The 15,871-nt window shown below is 38.7% G+C and overlaps 1 protein-coding gene across 9 annotated transcripts in view; it reads left to right on the top strand.

Annotated features, from left to right (window-relative positions):
• CDC42SE2 (CDC42 small effector 2) overlaps positions 1-15,871 on the top strand; it is a 116,486-nt gene that overhangs the window by 27,262 nt on the left and 73,353 nt on the right. For 4 of the 9 annotated variants that reach the window (XM_070374027.1, XM_070374028.1, XM_070374029.1 and 1 more), the window contains one exon: positions 4,207-4,365. The exons of 2 other annotated variants lie outside the window; for them this stretch is intronic. The gene's annotated coding sequence lies outside the window, so the exon portion shown is untranslated. The remainder of the gene's footprint in view (positions 1-4,206; positions 4,366-15,871) is intronic. 3 more of the 9 variants (XM_070374032.1, XM_070374031.1, XM_070374033.1) reach the window with 1 other exon arrangement.

The following is a 15,871-nucleotide window of genomic DNA, read 5'->3' as shown; positions in this document are numbered from 1 at the left end:
ATGGTGAATAACTTGCCGGAAGTCAACACATCTAATAAGTGGCAAAGCCAGAATTCAAACTTTGACAGTTTGACTCAGTTTGACTCAGGATCTATTTTCTTTCTTATTGAAGTGTAGTTGATTTACAATGTTGTGCTGATTTCTGCTGTGCTGATTTCTCTGTGCTTCAGTTACACACATACACGTTTTCATATTCTTTTCCATTATGACTTACACAGGACATTGAATATAGTTCCGTGTGCTGTACAGTCGGACTTCATTGTTTATTCTATATATGATAGTTGGTGTCTGCTGATCCGAACTCCCAGTCCTTCCCTCTCCCATCCCTCCTGCCCCTTGGTAACCACTAGGCTGTTCTCTGTAACTGAGTCTGTCTGTTTCTTTGATATGTTCACGTGTATTTTAGATTCCCCATGTAAGTGCTATCATTTGGTATTTGTGTTTCTGTGACTTCCTTTGCTCAGTATGATGGTCTCTGGGTCCATCCATGTTGCTGCATATGACATCTTGTTCCTTTTTGTGGCTAAGTAGTATTCCATTGTATACACATACCACGTCGTCTTTATCTGCTCGCCTGTCAGTGGACATTAGACTGTTTCAGTGTCTTGGCTGCTGGGAGTAGTGCTGCTGTGAACACGGGTCTGGATACACGCTCAGGAATGGGATTGCTGGATCATATGGTAGTTCTGCTTCTAGTTTTTCAAGGAACCTCTGTACTGGTTTTCACAGTGACTGCACTTATTTACATTTCTACCAAAAGTGTAGTAAGGTTCCCTCTTCTCAGCACCCTTGCCAACATCTTTTAATGGTAGAATTTCTAACGATGGCCATTCTGACTGGTGTGAGGTGATATCTCATTGTAATTTGGGTTGCATTTCTCTAATGATCAGCAGTGTTGAGCATCTTTCCCTGTGCCTGTTGGCCATCTGTATGTCTTTGGAGAAATGTCTGTTTAGAACTGTCCTTTTCTTGAGTTGTTTGTTTCTTTTGTTGTTGAGTTGTATGAGCTGTTTATATATTTTGGAAATTAAGCCCTCAACGATCGCATCATTTGCAAGTATTTTCTCCCAGTTTGTAGATTGTCTTTTTGTTTTGTTTATGCTGTGCAAAAGCTTATAAGCTTGATTAGGTCCCGCTTACTTAGTTTGCTTTTATTTCTATTGCCTTGGGAGACTGACCTAAGAGAATATTGGTATGATTTATGTCAGAGAATGTTTTCCCTCTCTTCTCTTCTAGAAGTTTTTGGTGTCTCATATTTAAGTTTTTAAGTCATTTTGAGTTTTTTTTTATGTTCAGTGTGAGGATGTGTTCTAACTTAGTTGATTTACATGCATTAGATATTATACTTTTGAAAGAGTTATTTTCTGAAGAGAGAAAAGATTGTGGCCATAAATTTTTCTTTCTTTTTTAGTCTTTCTAAAAAAAATGTAAAGTTTCATATTGGAGTGTAGTTGATTAACAATGTTGTGTTAGTTTCAGGTGTACATGTGGCCATGATTTTCAAACTTAATGCATTAAAAGGGTTCTATTTTTCATATTAATCAGTCTTGCTACCAATGACTAACTTGTGATGAATTACTTTATCTTAAAATTAATTACATATATTGAAAGTATGCCATTTGGTTAATTTATATATATGTACACACACACACACACACTCACACACTCTATGAAACTATCACCACACTCAATGTAATAAAAATATCTCCAGCAAAAGCTGTTTGTAGGCCTTTCCTCTTCTCTTGGCCACATACCCTGCCTGTTCCCAGGCAGTCAGCTGAACTGCTTTCTATCTCTTGTGGTTCTGGAATTTTATATAAATGGATTCTATACAGTATACTCTTGGCTTTTCAGCATAATAATTTTGAGATCCATTCATGTGAATGAATGTATAATATTTTTTACTGCAAGTGGTATTACATTGAATGGCTTTATATTTTGTTTATTTACTCATCTGTTGGTGGAAAGATGAGTTGTTTCTAGTTTTTGGCACTTAAAAATAAAGCTGCTTTGTAGACGTACACTTTAATTTTTCTTAGATAAATACCTAGGAATGTAATGGCTGGGGTATAGAGTAAGTGAACAAATGTTCTATAGAAAAGAATTGATTTTTGAGTATTGATTTTGTATCCCGTAACCTTGCTAAACTCATTCCATTAGTTCTAGTCATCTTTCTGATTTCTTAATTATTCAAATTAAGCATAATGACACAGTTAATTGTCAGCTTAGCTTCCCTGGTGGCTCAGATGGTAGTGTCTGCCTGCAGTGCGGGGACCTGGGTTCAATCCCTGGTTTGGGAAGATCTCTGGAGAAGGAAATGGCAACCCACTCCAGGACTCTTGCCTGGAAGATTCCATGGACGGAGGAGCCTGATAGGCTACAGTCCATAGGGTTGCAGAGTCAGACACGACTGAGTGACTTTGCTTCACTATAAGCTTATAAAATGTAATGTGTCACTTTGATATGTAGCATCCCCAGTATTTTCTTTTTATAAAATACTAAATATTCTTTATTATATGGGACCTTGAAAGTTCAGTTCAGTCGCTCAGTTGTGTCCGACTCTTTGAGGCCCCATGAATCGCAGCACGCCAGGCCTCCCTGTCCATCACCAACTCCCGGAGTTCACTCAGACTCATGTCCATTGAGTTGGTGATGCCATCCAGCCATCTCATCCTCTGTCGTCCCCTTCTCCTCCTGCCCCCAATTCCTCCCAGCATCAGAGTCTTTTCCAGTGAGTCAACTCTTCGCATGAGGTGTCCAAAGTCCTGGAGTTTCAGCTTTAGCATCATTCCTTCCAAAGAAATCCCAGGGCTAATCTCCTTTAGAATGGACTGCTTGGATCTCCTTGCAGTCCAAGGGACTCTCAAGAGTCTTCTCCAACACCACAGTTCAAAAGCATCAATTCTTCGGCACTTCACAGTCCAACTCTCACATCCATACATGACCACAGGAAAAACCATAGCCTTGACTAGATGGACCTTTGTTGGCAAAATAATGTCTCTGTTTTTCAATATGCTCTTTAGGTTGGTCATAACTTTCCTTCCAAGGAGTAAGAAATTTCAAGCTATCATTATTTAAATAGTTGAATTTATAGGCAGTTTGAAGAAGGTAATTGATTCTGAGGGAGGAATTGCTGTTTGTTTTTATGGTTTTTATGAGACTCTTAGAATCTGTTCAGACTATATATCTAGAGAATCAACCACTTCAATGATTTTGGGAGGATGAGGGAGAGTATATGATAAAGACTTGGAGGTTTGAGTCTGGAACCGAAACTGCAAGGATTCCAGGCCAGTTTACTGAAATGAGAAAGACTGTCAGACAGCAGTGGATTTACCAGTTCAGTCTGGACATGTTAGATTTTAGACCTGTTGTTTGTTGACTCTTTTAAGTGCTTATATGTTTATCTGGAGGACTATAAATGAAGAAATACATACTTTAGGTTAAAAATAGACCTGAGGTCACATAAATAGTTACTTGCAGAATTAAATCTCAAACCTAGCGACCTCTGATTCCCGAGCCAACGTGGTTTTTCTTGTGCTGTATTGTATCCACAAGGCAGAAAAACAGATTTGTCTTTGATAGTAATAAATATTTCCCATGAGCTATTATAAATACATAGCAGAGTTTGCAAGTTCAGATGCCAGCAGACTCCAGACAGATAACTGTGAGCTGGATTATGATAGAAGAGAGTGATGACATGTATGGAGAACTGCAAAACCCATGTCCCATCTGAAAGATTAGCTGCTGATCAGCTCCAGCAGATTATTACCAGGTGGGAAAGTGGGCCCAGTATTGCCAGATCTTCTGGCCTTTTTTCTTTTTTCCTCCAAGAGAGGTCAGATAATTTGATTTTTATGTGAAGTCGTCTAATTTATGAATGTCGGCAGCTCTCTTTTAGCACCCTGTGTAAGCCAGCCTGTGTGCCGCCACCAAACACAAATGTGTATTGGATTCCACCCGGCACACAAGAGTTGCACCTGGTATATTGTGGACACTACAATAAATTTACATGATGGGAAAGGGTGGTAACTGTAATAACTACATTACACCCTTTGAAGTATAAGTTGCTTAGTTTGAACATTGGACTTAGTGAATCTGGTGTTTAAATTCGGTTTTCTTGTGGATCAGTTAATCATAGGTGGGTGGGGGAGGAAGGAATTGCTCTCGGCAGCTTTTTGCCTCCTAATTGCATGCTTTCATTTGCAGATAGGACCAGCTGTGAGTGTGTGGATTTTTGAGTAAAACCTCGAACCCAAATGAGCAGAAACCATCAAGGAACAACACTGACAGTGAGTCTGCAGTCATCTGTATGCATAATACGGAATGTTCTCAACCCAGAGATAGCTCTTTTGAAAGGAGTGAGTGGTGAGTCTGACTATCCCCACTGGTGATTAATCTAAATCCTTCCCATAAAGAGAGGACTACTCCTCCTGCATGCTTAGCATTTACCGACTGTCGAATAGTAAGCTAATTTTTGTGTTACAGAAAATGACTCCAGCATGGTTTAAGAGAATTCTTTACCGCTTTTTCGGAGAAGGCAATGGCACCCCACTCCAGTAACTCTTGCCTGGAGAATCCCATGGACGGAGGAGTCTAGTGGGTTGCAGTCCATGGGGTCGTGAAGAGTCAAGCACGACTGAGCGACTTCACTTTCACTTTTCACTTTCATGCGTTGGAGAAGGAAATGGCAACCCACTCCAGTGTTCTTGCCTGGAGAATCCCAGGGACCGCAGAGCCTGGTGAGCTGCCGTCTATGGGGTCGCACAGAGTCGGACACGACTGATGCGACTTAGCAGCAGCAACAGTGTGTTTAATGTATGTTTGCAATTCGACTTTCTTCTTCAGTTAGACACATCCCTTCCTTTGCCTATGTATTTTCTGTCATTTTTTTTTTTCCACCAGTCCATATCATACCATCTTCCAAGGCTTGTCTTCCTTGATCTATTCAGCCATCTTTAAAGAGATGGTCATCATAGTTACAGCATCCAGTCTAATCTTCTTTATGTAGGTCTCATTGCCGTTGGAAGTGATTGTTCCAAAGGACTGGGCATGAGATCCAGTTTTGGCCAATGGGAAATAAAAGGAAAGTCAGAGAGAAGCTATTGGGAAAGGTTTTCTTGCTTTTGAGAAAAAGGAAAAGAAGTGGTCCCTCCTCCAGAGCTTGTTTTATTTGAATGTGACCTCTGAAACTGTTGTAGCTCTTGTGCTACCAGCCTGAAGGGTTATTCCCTTACCTAAAGAAGGGCAGAGGTAAGAGAATTACAGAGAAGTAGAACTGGGCCTGGGGAAGGAAATGGCAACCCACTCCAGTGTTCTTGCCTGGAGAATCCCATGGATGGAGAAGCCTGGTAGGCTGCAGTCCATGGGGTCGCGCAGAGTTGGACACGACTGAAGCGACTTAGCAGCAGCAGCAGCAGAACTGGGCCACATTCACTGTTCCTTCACATTCACTAGTCTTCACGGTAGATTCATTTATTATGTGACACAGTACACTGTCTTACTGTTTAAGCAGTTTTGCTCTTAGATTTTCTGTGACTTGCTGTGGAAATCATCCCAGTTCATTGACTCCCCTCTTTCTTTTTACCCACTGGCATTTATACTTCATTATGTTCTGAACTGTCTAGTAATGTTTGTGTGTATTGCCTTCGTAGCACATTATAAGCTTTGTGATGTCAAGGACTGTGTTTATGTCCCTGATGTGTGTGACACATTTATGTCTTCTTAAAAAAGTCATCATTGTACATTTAACTGAGCTAAATTATTTGAACAGTAGAGAATTTGGAACATCAGTTCATAGATTTAAATCATTATGTTCTTTTTATGCACGTTTCTTTAACCACACTGCTTTTCTCTAGTGAAGTTTGGCTTCTGATTTAAGATGACTTGTGTGTAACACATTTTCAGGTAGTTAGTTCTACTCAATTTGCTGTTTGTTTTTATTCAATTTTGCCATGAAAATCAGCTCCTCTCTTGTATGTTTGAAAATTGGCTTTTAATCCCATAGGTTTTGCTATCTTCTCTGTCAGTATAGATGGAATCGTTTACCTTCTGTTTTCTCTGCTAATTATAGGAATGAGAAATAGTAAGAACGTCATAAATGAGGAATAATTTGCGTTTGGCTTTGCAATGCACATTGACAAAAAGACTTCCTGACGTGTGCATCTCTGTTCTGTTCTTAGGACCTGGTTTTGTGTACAGAGATTGAGGAAGGAGGGTTGATGATGATCTAGTGTCTTTGAGGAGCCTTGAGTCACAGGATGGAGTATTTAGCTGATTCTATTTTAAATTTATTATATTTTAAAATTTTCTGGCTGCTTCTGGTGGCAGGCAGGATGTCAGTTCCCCAACCAGGGAACAAATGTGTGCCTCCTGCAGTTGAAGTGGAGTTTTAACCACTGGACCCAGGGAAGCCCCAAGATGATTCTATTTTAAAACTTGTTAAAACCACCTTTCCTCCTCCTCTAACTCAAGATATCCATGTAGTTGTTTTCTTTAGATTCTGCTATTATAATCTTGAAAAAGTGAAATAAGAAACTTGTTTTCTTCCTGAAAATCTAGTTTTGTTTTCAGCTTTGTTAAGGAATATCATAAACCTTTGTTGTAATCTGCTAATACATTCTGAATCCTTCAAAATGATTTATATTCAGGGAAGAATTTACTTTTTTATTGTTGTTCTGTGATTAAATGGGGGATAATAACTTTTTAAGAAGATAGGGAAAGTTGAATAATGTGCTTGAACCATTATTTTTAATTCAATAATGTCATTATTCAGCAGAATAAGTTCAGATCACCAAGGTACTTTATTTCATGTAGGAATGAAACGTGTTCTAACCTCTGGCAGTCATGGCAGACATATGATCTAAATCAATCAGAATGATCTTCGGCATTTGCTAGAAATACTGGGATAAAGATACTTTTTTTCCTGCTGAATTTCAGCCCGGCAACTATCTTCCAACCATAAAAGGAAAGTCAGTTGAGTAAGAAGCCAACAGGGAAGGAGGAGATAGAGCAGAAACACACCCTGATCACCTTTATTGAGATGCTGAAGCAGTTCTTCCCTAAAGATGGTATAAGTGAAGTTGCTCAGTCATGTCTGGCTCTTTGTGACCCCGTGGACTGTAGCCTACGAGGCTCCTCAGTCCATGGAATTTTCCAGGCAAGAGTACTGGAGAGGGTGGCCATTTCCCTTTCCAGATGGTATTCCTAGACTTCATTCAGTTACATGAGCCAATAAGTCCCAAAGCGTCATAGCATCAGTTCAGTTCAGTTCAGTTTGGACTCTTTGTGACCCTGTTGACTGCAACATGCCAGGCTTCCCTGACCATCATCAACTCCTGGTGCTTGTTCAAACTCATGTCCATGGAGTCGGTGATGCCATCCAACCATCTCATCCTCTGTTGTCCCCTGCTTCTTCTGCCTTCAGTCTTTCCCAGCATCAGGGTCTTTTCCAGTGAGTCAGTTCTTCGCATCAGGTAGCCAAAGTATTGGAACATATACAACAATGCATATACATCTTTATTATAACCTTTTCTATATCATATAATGATAACTCAAAGGACTTGCTAAGACTTGAATTGTGAATTGGGCAAGTCTCTGATACAGGTGTGCAAGGTGGCAGATAGTGCAGTCCTTTTTTTGATTTTTTTCAGGTGTTAAGTACAAGAGTTAAGGTGGTAAACAAATACGTAATCTGTACCATTGCTGGTGGAGCTTAATGTGACAGAAAGAGGCTGACAGTATCGGAACAACCCTCCTGATGAGTAGGTTCCTAACTGTGGTTTGGTCCTAGAGGAAAAGGAGTAGCCATCATCCATACTGATTTAGCTCTTTGGGGGAGACGCCTGCTGAACCCTTGACTCCTCTGGAACTGTAAAACAGTTGTGCAGAACCAGGGTTTTGGTTGACTTTTTTAAAAGGTAGTATGTTGTTATTGGTTTTTTTCGTAAGAAGACATGAGAATCTTACAGGACAATCCTTTATTCCAAATCTTGGGGCCAGATATAGTTTGAAATTTTGTGCTTTTTTAGATTTCAGAAAGGTTCGTGTATGTTTAATGTAATACCTCTTTTGTTTATGGAAGGGACACGTAGCTTTCTATTATTGATAATACAAATAATAATGTCTTTCATTAAATGACAGGCTTGGTGTACTTTTCAGCATTACCTTAACTGTTTGATAAATTACATTCATTTTAACACTTGAGAAAATTGAAGGCATTAGGTGACTTCAGCTAGGAAGTAGTAGAGTTGAGATTTCAACTCATATCTGCTTAACTCTGAGGTCTGTGTCCTTAACCACAGCTCTACTGCCTCTTTAGTGTGTTATTACAGCTTAAATTTATGTATTGCTAACATTAGGAAGATTACTACTTTTTGATAAATTTCATCCATTAATTAAATTCACTTAGAATTTCTGAGAGTGCAATCCTTATTTGTAACGAAACATAATTTGCTTTATCCTTTCCAGATTTTATATCTTTCGTGGTTTGCTTACCAGCTGCATTGGCTGGAACTCATAGAACATTGTGATTACAATGAGCATCTTGTCTTGTTCATTAATCTAATGCCTCTGATGTTTCACAAAACATTACATTAATTGGAACGTCTACAGTGTTCACCACTGAGCATGAAGCCAGCCTTTCGGTTTTCTTTATAAATGAAATGTTAAAGAGATCAATTTACTTCCATTTTATTAAGAATTTTTAAAAATTCTGTTTTAACATCTGTAAGGGCCATATTTCAAAGTGTTAATTGTTGCCATGTCATAATTGCTCAAAATTAAAAGTTCAGTTATTTCTATCTACTTACCCTGTGTTTCCATTTTAATCTCTGGTAGTCTTTAAACTTATATCTTTGGTAAATTTATTAGTATGCATTTAAAAATATGTTTACTGTACTTTATAATTTGCTGACTTATATTTACATATTGTTTTTTAAATATGTGAGCCTAGCATATAATAGGAGCTCAACGAATATATGTTGAATAAGTTAATTTTTATGATTATCTAATTAGTGAGGCATCATGATAGCATGTTTTCGTTAGTGATAGGGAAATGTTATGTTAATTTTACCGAGGGAAAAAAATCCAGAAAATACATGTTTAATATTAAATTGTGGTTTTCTGATTTTTTTGTTCATGTGACTGATTTCTCACCCTATAATTTTCATTCTGACTTGATAGCACCTTGCTATAGGGTACTAGCCTACTTGAAACTGTCAGGTGGTTTTAGGAATTACACACACGCACACACACACGAGGAATAATTTGCTCACCAAATGTGAAAGAATGAAGAAATGTGTACATTATAGAAAATGATAAAGCTGCAAAGTTTCAATAGAATATTCATTTAAACAATGCCTCTGAATGGCTCCAAGTTTCTCCTATAACTTGTAAATATCAATCAGGAAGGAGCTTGGGTGATTATGAGGGCATAGATTAATGATATGAGCTCTTCAGTTTTGGCAATGGGAGCCAATATATCCGTCCTTATTTATAGCTAGAAAATATTGTTGAAAGTCTGATTAACTAGTTTAGGGAAATGGAAATTGATACTAAATCTCTAGTTTTTTGGTTAATGGTCCAGGTGTAAGTACCCAGAAATCACTGCCATCCGAGCGGCAGTGCCATGCTGAGGTAAGTAGACGTGGTAGCCCTACTGCTGCACCACTTAGCAACTAACGTACATATATGTAATAAGCCACACCACGAGAGAAGACTACACATGGCCATCACCAGATGGTCAACACCAAAATCAGATTGATTATATCCTTTGCAGCCAGAGATGGAGAAGCTTTATACAGTCAGCAAAAACAAGACTGGGAGCGGACTGTGGCTCAGATCATGAACTCCTTATTGCCAAATTCAGACTTAAATTGAAGAAAGTGGGGAAAACCATTAGACCATTCAGGTATGACCTAAATCAAATCCCTTATGACTATACAGTGAAAGTGAGAAATAGTTTTAAGGGACTCGATCTGATAGACACAGGACCTGAAGAAGTATGGACAGAGGTTCGTGACATTGTACAGGAGATAGGGAGCAAGACCATCCCCAAGGAAAAGAAATGCAAAAAAGCAAAATGGCTATCTGAGGAGGCCTTACAAATAGCTGAGAAAAGAAGAGAAGGGAAAAGCAAAGGAGAAAAGGAAAGATATACCCATTTGAATGCAGAGTTCCAAAGAATAGCACGGAGAGATAAGAAAGCCTTCTTTAGCAATCAGTGCAAAGAAACAGAGGAAACCAATAGAATGGGAAAGACTAGAGATCTCTTCAAGAAATTAGAGATACCAAGGGAACATTTCATGCAAATATGGGTTCAATAAAGGACAGAAATGCTATAGACCTAACAGAAGCAGAGGATATTAAGAAGAGGTGGCAAGAATACACCGAAGAACTGCACAAAAAAGATCTTCACGACCCAGATAATCACGAAGGTGTGATCACTCATACTCACCTAGAGCTGGACATCCTGGAATGTGAAGTCAGGTGGGCCTTAGGAAGCATCACTACGAACAAAGATAGTGGAGGTGATGGAATTCCAGTTGAGCTATTTCAAATCTTAAAAGATGATGCTGTGAAAGTGCTGCGCTCAATATGTCAGCAAATTTGGAGAACTCAGCAGTGGCCACAGTACTGGAAAAGGTCTGTTTTCATTCCAGTCCCAAAGAAAGGCAATGCCAAAGAATGCTCAAACTAGCGCACAATTGCACTCATCTCATGCGCTAGTAAAGTAATGCTCAAAATTCTCCAAGCCAGGCTTCAGCAATACGTGAACCGTGAACTTCCAGGTGTTTAAGCTAGTTTTAGAAAAGGCAGAGGAACCAGAGATCAAATTGCCAACATCCGCTGGATCATGGAAAAAGGAAGAGAATTCCAGAAAAACATCTATTTCTGCTTTATTGACTATGCCAAAGCCTTTGACTATGTGGATCACAATAAACTGTGGAAAATTCTGAAAGAGATGGAATACCAGACCACCTGATCTGCCTCTTGAGAAACCTATATGCAGGTCAGGAAGCAACAGTTAGACCTGGACATGGAACAACAGACTGGTTCCAAATAGGAAAAGGAGTTCGTCAAGGCTGTATATTGTCACCCTGGTTATTTAACCTATATGCAGAGTACATCATGAGAAACGCTGGGCTGGAAGAAGCACAAGCTGGAATCAAGATTGCCAGAAGAAATATGAGTAACTTCACATATGCAGATGACACCACCCTTATGACAGGAAGTGAAGAAGAACTAAAGAGCCCCTTGATGAAAGTGAGAGGAGAGTGAAAAAGTTGAGCTTTAAAGCTCAACATTCAGAAAACTAAGATCATGGCATCTGGTCCCATCACTTCATGGGAAATAGATGGGGAAACAGTGGCTGACTTTATTTTTCTGGGCTCCAAAATCATTGCAGATCATGATTGTAGCCATGATATTAAAAGATGTTTACTCCTTGGAAGGAAAGTTATGACCAACCTAGATAGCAATTAAAAAGCAGAGACATTACTGTGCGAACAAAGGTCCGTCTAGTCCAGGCTATGGTTTTTCCAGTGGTCATGTATGGATGTGAGAGTTGAACTGTAAAGAAAGCTGAGTGCCGAAGAATTGATGCTTTTGAAGTGTGGTGTTGGAGAAGACTCTTGACAGTCCCTTGGACTGCAAGGAGATCCAGCCAGTCCATCCTAAGGGAGATCAGTCCTGGGTGTTCATTGGAGGGATTGATGCTGAAGCTGAAACTCCAGTACTTTGGCCACCTGATGCAGAGAGCTGACTCATTGGAAAAGACCCTGATGCTGGGAAAGATTGAAGGCGGGAGGAGAAGGGGACGACAGAGGATGAGATGGTTGGATGGCATCACCAACACAATGGACATGGGGTTGGGTGGACTCTGGGAGTTGGTGCTGGACAGGGAGGCCTGGCGTGCTGTGGTTCGTGGGGTTGCAAAGAGTCGGACACTACTGAGCAACTGAACTGACAGCAGCTGGGTTTTATTGTAGCTATTGCCCTATGTCCTTACTGTAAAGGCTGTGATTTCCATGAGGAAATCAAAAAAGCAGCCCTCCTTTGGTTTTGATTAAGGAGTATTTTCTGGCAGCATGAGAAAATACACTCTTCTGTGCTTTATGGATGGAAGACATCCATTTCTTTTTTGAAGAGTAGTCATGCAGGATACCATTTTCATTTATTACTACTATTTGTTAATATTTGTGAATGCTTTTAGTGCACATGTTTGCTAAAAAATGCTTGTAGGGAATGATACTAAATGAAATGTGTTAATCTTAAGGTAGAGATAGACATTTCCTGTCCAAGATCATATTCCCGTGGTTCTCTATTTCTGTAGTTCTCTTTAAAGATGGTTGCCTTAAAAAAATAAAAAGTTGATCTGTAAAACTCACTAAAAAGTTCAGTGCTGTATATATTGTCATTGGGTTTTAATGCCCAATAAGAAAGACTAAGTATTGCTTCTTAAATATTGCAGTGCTTTCACACCTAATTATTTAACATCTTTAGACCTTCTGACTTTTCTCTGATTCCCTCAGATACTTCAAGGAGTTAACAAGGCAGATTTGTCAGTAGAGCAAACAAATCGTTTTAAAATTTGTAATTCTGAAAAGTTTAATAAATTAAACTTGGAAATTTAGCATATCAAATTTTCTTGTCTTTCAAATATCTTAGTAGATAGAGCATAAAGTATAATAATAATGTTTGTATGGATGTATTTAATAGCACATGACTATTAATACTGATTGATTTCTGTACTTTGCCAGAGTTAAGAGATTTGTCCACCAAAATGGAAACAGTTACTGTCTTAGGCCGGTTAAATCAGTTTGATTACAAATCATAACTATGATGCTGATATAAATAAAGCTATTTGGGTCAAAAACTATAGAATAAGAGTAGATTTCTGAAGAAAGAAATGTGAGACTGGCAGAGGCCTAACCAAGACTTAGCTGGCGATTATTAGGATGAGTGCTTTTCTTAGGCTGCAGATCAAGCTTTATAGTCTTACTCAACATTGTAGATTTTAATTTTATTGAACTCAGTATATTTACCTGATACACTGGTGTGTTTTTTTAGTTCTCCACTTCAGGGTAGAAAGATAGTTTTTTTCCCTTTAAAATGCTGGAGTTAGGGGAGCCTTTTAGGATTGGTAATACAGATGTTCCAGTGTGTTGTTTTTTTTTGTTTTTTAATGTATTTATTTTTGGCTGCATCGAGTCTGTGGCATGTGGGCCTATTAGTTCCAGGGATTGAACCCACGTCCCTTGAATTGGAAGGCAGATTCTTAACCACTGGACCACTGGGGAAGTCCCTCTGATGCGTTGTTAGTGGGAGTGTACATACATTTTCTTAGAAGATTTGGAAAATATCTGTCAAAACTTAAAATGCCTCTCCCAAATTAAAATATATAAACAGACCCTTTGATTCTTCAGTTTCACTCCTTGAATTTATCCTAGCGATAAATCCCACTGTCTCATATCCCACATTTGTGAATTTACAAGATAATTTCTTGCAGCATGATTGTAGTTGTAAAAAATTAGGAACAACACAACTTCCCACCTGTTGAAAGTGGGTTACACCTGTAAGAAAATACAGCCTTTCAAAAGTGAGAGAGGCAGTTTTTTTTTAAGTTTCTGAAACTGCCTGATTTCCAAGATACAGAGTTGAATGACAAAGCAAGGTGACAAATAATGTATTTGGTCTCATGAAAATATTTTTTAAAGGAAAAAATTTATATTCTTGTATATCATTAGAATTTCTGTGAAGGGCTTATAGCAGAAGCTAATATTGGCAGCTGTGTCTTGGGAAGAGAATTTTGTGGCTAGGGATAATGATGAGAAGAAAATTTAGTTTTCATGATTTACTTTTGTTTCCTTTTTTTACACCATGATGATATATTACCTACATACCTGACCAAAACAAGCAAAACTCCAGATTAATATGAGGTACTTAGTTTAAAAAAAAGTTCATTCCATTTTTCATCTTTACTAACTCATGAAAATCTGTAAGGGTGAGACCTCCAATTACTTTAAAAATGTTTTTTATTGTGGTAATAAACATGTAACATAGAATTTACCATCTTAGTTTTAAGTGTGTAGTTGAGTAGTGCCAAGTATAGTCACATTGTTGAGAAACACATCTCCGTAACTGTTTCATCTTGCAAAGCTGAAACTCTGTAACCATTAAACAACGCCCTTTTTCCTCCTCTTGCCAGCCCATGGTAACTACCATTCTGCTCCGTTTTCTGTGAATTTGACTATTTTAGCTTGGGCCTGGGTTCAGTCCCTGGTCAGAGAGCTAAGATCCTACAAGCCATGCACGCAGTATGGCCGAAAAGAAAACAAAACAACTCTGACTATTTTACACGTCATGTAAGTGGAATCATATGGCATCTGTCTTTTTATGACTGGTTTATTTCACCTAGCGTAATATCCTCAAGCCTCGTCCATCCATGTGATAGGATTTCCTCCTTTTTAAGACTCCACTGTATGTATGTATCATGATAATACTTTGTGTATATATCGCATTTTGTTTATCTGTTCATTGGCTCAAAGACATTGGCCTTGATGCTGCCGCTTGTCTTACGTGAGTCGCGCTGCTAACAACATGGGTGTACAGATACTCTTCCCGATCCTGCCCTCAGTTCTTCTGAGTACATGGCCGGATGTGGGAGTGCTGCGTCATACAATAGAGTTATTTCTACATTTTTGAGGAATCTCCATATTGTTTACCATAGGAGCTGCACTACTTTCAGTTTAGTCCAGTCACTCAGTCGTGTCCGACTCTCTGCGACCCCATGAATCGCAGCACGCCAGGCCTCCCTGTCCGTCACCAACTCCCGGAGTTCACTAGACTCATGTCCATCGAGTCAGTGATGCCATCCAGCCATCTCATCCTCTGTCGTCCGCTTCTCCTCTTGCCCCCAATCCCTCCCAGCATCAGAGTCTTTTCCAATGAGCCAACTCTTCACATGAGGTGACCAAAGTACTGGAGTTTCAGCTTCAGCATCATTCCTTCCAAAGAAATCCCAGGGCTGATCTCCTTCAGAATGGACTGGTTGGGTCTCCTTGCAGTCCCATTTTACTAACAAACAGTGCACAAGGGTTCCTTCCAGTTTTTTCGCATCCTCAACGCTGATACTGTTTAATTTTTTTGATAGTAGCCATGAAAATGGACATGAATTGATCTCAGGCAGTATTTTTAACAAGTTTAAAATCATTATATAATGTACTTCTTCTGGTACATTTACTTAATTTCAGTTCAGTCATCAAATATGCAACATGTGGTCACTTTTTAGAACTTTTTTTCTTTTCTTCCAGTGTGATTTATTGCTGTAACTTCAGGTCTGTGTTGTATAATGAGATCCTCAAAGGTCTCTGCTTCCCTCTCTCTGTCTTCCCTATTTTTTTCTTCTGTTTAACCAGGAATGAAACACCCAGGGAACAGACTAGCTATATTAATTAACCCCAATGAATTTTGCTAACTTTACTTCTTTTCTCTAATACAGTTAAAATTTGAAGGTTCTGCATGTTATAAGAATCCCAATGGTGTATCAGTATTAAAAATGTTACATTTTAATTTTAAAAGAAACCTCAATTTTACTTTGCAACAGACTATCTAACCACTTTAATACTTTTCACTGAAACTAGTTTTACCTTCATGATCTTGACAGTCTTGTGTTAACTTTTCTCATAAGATGAATTTAGTCATAAATTGTCTTTTAAAAGTACAGTTAAGCAGTGTTTAAGCAGGGGATTTTATCCAGAGCACAAAAGTACATGAGATTCTATTCTAGTAAGAAAAGGAAAAATAGTGTAAATTGTTCTTCAGGTTTTTTCTTCTTTTACAAGAAAATTTTAGAGGCATGAGTAGTTCTACA

Source organism: Bos mutus, chromosome 7 (assembly GCF_027580195.1).
Source record: "Bos mutus isolate GX-2022 chromosome 7, NWIPB_WYAK_1.1, whole genome shotgun sequence".
NCBI classification, from domain to species: Eukaryota; Metazoa; Chordata; class Mammalia; order Artiodactyla; family Bovidae; genus Bos; species Bos mutus.
Note: the sequence above shows the minus strand (reverse complement) of the source record. Positions and strands in the feature narration are given on the sequence as shown.